This window comes from Sciurus vulgaris, assembly GCF_902686455.1.
Source record: "Sciurus vulgaris genome assembly, chromosome: 16".
NCBI classification, from domain to species: Eukaryota; Metazoa; Chordata; class Mammalia; order Rodentia; family Sciuridae; genus Sciurus; species Sciurus vulgaris.
In genome coordinates this window covers 14,678,034-14,681,940 of record NC_136477.1, presented here as the reverse complement: position 1 = coordinate 14,681,940, position 3,907 = coordinate 14,678,034, and the positions used below count along the sequence as shown (strand labels likewise).

The 3,907-nt window shown below is 42.0% G+C and overlaps 1 pseudogene across 1 annotated transcript; it reads left to right on the top strand.

Annotated features, from left to right (window-relative positions):
* Positions 1 to 790: 790 nt before the first annotated feature.
* LOC306647116 (olfactory receptor 7A10-like) lies at positions 791 to 2,362 on the top strand (annotated as a pseudogene). Its single transcript has 2 exons — positions 791 to 819; positions 1,422 to 2,362. The product of its transcript is annotated as an olfactory receptor 7A10-like (transcript).
* Positions 2,363 to 3,907: the final 1,545 nt, after the last annotated feature.

Below are 3,907 nucleotides of genomic sequence, written 5' to 3'. Positions count from 1 at the left end.
AAGGAAAAAAACAAAATCTTCTCTTTCTATCTAAAAACATGCCAAATTTTTCTTGTGCTTTGTATATATCCTTTGCAAATTTTTAGTTTATTCCCCTTGATTGTTTTTGTCTTGGGGTCTTTTTCTATAAGGTACTTGAAGCCATGAAGACATCATTATTCTTGACTTTGGACAGTTTTTTTCTGCTACTTTGTTACTTTTACAGACCTTCCAGGAGACCTGGGTTGGGATCCCACCAGAACCACGGGCGTCTTCTCTTCCCATTAGTCTCTCAGAGACAACTTGAGCTTACCACCTTATCTCCAGATGTGTTTCATTCCTCTATTTTTTGCTCTGAGGTTATTGACATCTTTCTCTCTGTTTCTCCCCTCTGTCTTTCAATGCAGAACAGAATCTGACAAAGTTTAATCCCATGATTAATTGTCTCCAGGAGGACATTCTGGTTACCATTTCTACATTAGGAGAAGATAATCTGCTCCATTCAGCTTTTATCATCCGCTCCAGCAGCCTAATGATGTGGTGAGAAGGTCAGAGGGTGAGTGGTGGTGGTGTTGAGTTGTGTGTGTGTGAGTGTGTGCTGTCCTCAGGGTAGGGTACTGGGACTCAGATATTCCAACTGTCTGTTATAAAACACAGGGCAACTCAACCGTCAGGGGTAGTAAATGGTGTGTCCATTTCAATTCTTTGTATCAGCCACCTTTTTTGATCCTGTCTCCAAAAGACCTGAATAGAGTTTCAGAGGAGAAAAAGTTTACTTGGTTCTCATGATTTCAGAAGTCTCAGTCCCTAGATGGCTGCCATCATAGCTCTGGGTCAGAGGTGAGGCCAAAGATCTTGACAGAAGGGCATGGAGAAGCCAAGGAGGTGTTTCCTAAGACACTTTCATCTCATGCAGGATGTAGTATGATTTCTTTTGGCAACTTTTTTGAGGTTTAATTGACGCTCCAAGGACCACATGTATTTAATGTGTACAATACAAGTTGTGCATAATTCACATTGTACAATTATGCAAGTATTCATATGCAAATCTAGGATGCAAAGTGGAAAACAGGTACACAGAGGAAATAAACATGTGCTTTGTCTATCTGCAAACGCCTTTGCCCATCATTGGGGTGCAGGAACTTTTGTTGTTGAGGCCTGGACAGTGCCTGGAACATGGCCAACACTTCAGATGTGCTCCTCAATGGTAAGACATAACTTCTCATGGAATGTGCTCACTGCATGAGCTCTTAGGAAAGGCTTTAGTGAGAGAGGAATTCCTCATCAATATTGGCTCTAGGGATGCCCTAGGATGACCAGACCCAGAAATAAAAAAGAAATCAGCTCCTTTACTGAAAAACAAAAAATGTCATATTTCAAACCTATTAGCGATGTCTATATGTATGAAAAGAAGTCATTTTATTTTCTTCCCTTTCTGATAGTAATAGCCACCACGCAGAACCAGGAAACAGCACAAGAGTTTCGGAGTTTCTTCTTCTGGGATTTCAGAGGAACTAGAACTGCAGTCCCTCATCTTTGGGCTCTTCCTCTCTGTGATCCTGGTCACTGCGCTGGGTATCCTGCTCATCATCGTTGCCACCATCTCAGACTCCCAACTGCAAACGCCCATGTGCTTCTTCCTCTCCAATCTGTCCTTTGTGGACATCTGCTTCACCTCCACCACCATCCCAAAGATGCTGCTGAACATCCAGACAAGGAGCAAGTTCATTTACTATGCAGGCTGCATCACCCAGATGTACTTTCTCTTGGTTTTTGTAGAATTGGGCAACTTCCTCCTGGCTGTGGTGGCCTACGACAGGTTTGTGGCCATCTGTCACCCCCTGCACTACACTGCCATCATGAATCCCCCACTCGGTGGTTTGCTGGTTCTGGTGTGCTGGATTCTGAGCATCCTGCATGCCCTACTACAAAGTTTAATGGTGTTGCGAATGTCCTTCTGCACACATTTGGAAATCCCCCACTTTTTCTGTGATCTCAACCAGGTGGTCCAACTTGCCTGTTCTGACACCTTCCTTAATGACATGGTGATGTATTTTGCACTTGTGCTGTTGACTACTGTCCCCTCGCTGGCATCCTTTACTCCTACTCCAAGATAGTGTCCTCCATCTGTGCAATCTCATCAGCTCAGGGCTGGTACAAAGCCTTCTCCACCTGTGCTTCTCACCTCTCCGTGGTCTCCTTATTTTACTGCACAGGCCTAGGTGTGTATCTCAGTTCTGCTGCAACCCACAGCTCACACTCTCGTTCAATAGCGTCGGTGATGTACACTGTGGTCAACCCCATTTTGAACCCCTTCATCTACAGTCTGAGGAATAAGGACGTAAAGAGAGCCCTGAGAAGGCTCTTTGGAGGGAAACTGTAGCAGGTTCAGAAGCCCATGCCCCTGACTGCAGGCAGCAAGCCTCAGAGCCAGAGATGGGATTCTGATGAGATTGGGCATGTGAAGCTTCCTCCTTCTATTGATTTCCTGCAGATTCACTCCTCTGAGTTCAACCTCTCTCCCATTAACAACCCACTTCATTCAGTCTCCTGATTTCTATGATGGTTGGTAATTTTTTACTTTGTGTTTTTTTCTAAGTTCTTCAGAATGTTGTACAAGAAACCTTTGGAAATTCTCATTTAAGCCATGGTACAGAAAGGATTTAATACAAGTCATTTCTTCCCTCTTGAAATACATCATGTCAATTAATGTTTCTTCAGTTTTACTGAAAAATATTCCTGTGTTGGCTATGTGTATGCAGAAGCAGAGCACTGGGCCCCTGAGGAGGATTTAGTAGTTTGTAGTAGATGGAAATGTTTCACTGAAGTATTTCTCCTTTGCATTATCAATTCTGTGTACGTCAATGCTTTAACTGCTCCTCTTGGTAATTTGAACTTTAGTATAATGGTGTTGATTGTGATAGGTTACCGGGGTCATAAAATTAAATTAAAACTTAAGCCAATATATTCAAAAGTTCTATTGATTAGGACTGAGACATACTTTGGAGATTGTTATTCTGCCTGCTACAAGTTCTTTTTCACAGTGATATTAGTTATGTTTCGAGAGCCCTTGCATGGAATTATTGGATGAACATGGTGGAGCACACCTTTAAACCAAGAGCTTGGAGGTTCAAACTAGAGTATAATCATTTTGAAGCCAGCCTGGAAAATTAGGGAGACCAAAACAAACAAACAAAGAAACAACAAAAAATAGGGCATATGGCCCAAGGGAGGGCTACATCTGGGGTCAATCTGTAGTATGATGATACAATCATAAAAATAATAGCAACAACAGCAACAATAATACAAAGAAATCATTACAGTCTTAAGAGTGAGTGAACACACTTCTTTTAAAAAGTACTAAAAAGTAATACCATATAAAGAGAATTTTTGTAGGAGAAGAACTAAAACTATCTACACCAGACCCTCACAGAGCTTCACAGCCTTGCTCCTCAGAGAGAGGTCCCCAGACCAGGACCTGCAGTAACAGGACCCCCTTTGTCAAGTTAGAGTGCAGAGTTTCTGAAGCCATATTCTTCTGCATAATGAAGTTGGTATAGAATTGGTTTTGATGACCTCTTCACTCGTGACATTTGGAGGCAGGGCAATTATTTGTGTTGGGAGCTGTTGTGGGTGATGTAGATGTTTAGGACCACCATTCAGACTTTATCAAACATTTCCAGTGGAATATATCTCAAGTTGAAAACCAAAGGCCCAGTGCTTGGGAACTGGAAACATCATGCCAGAATTCAATTCAAATAAGGTTCTTTACTTTCCTTAATGTAATAGCATGGGTCAACTCGCTTTCTGCAGTGGATGGAGTTCCTAATAGTATCAATACATAAGATAGACTTTATAGAATAGACTTCCATAAAAATGAAGTGGCCCATTACCTATCAGGTATTAAGCTCAGGCTATCATGCATAAA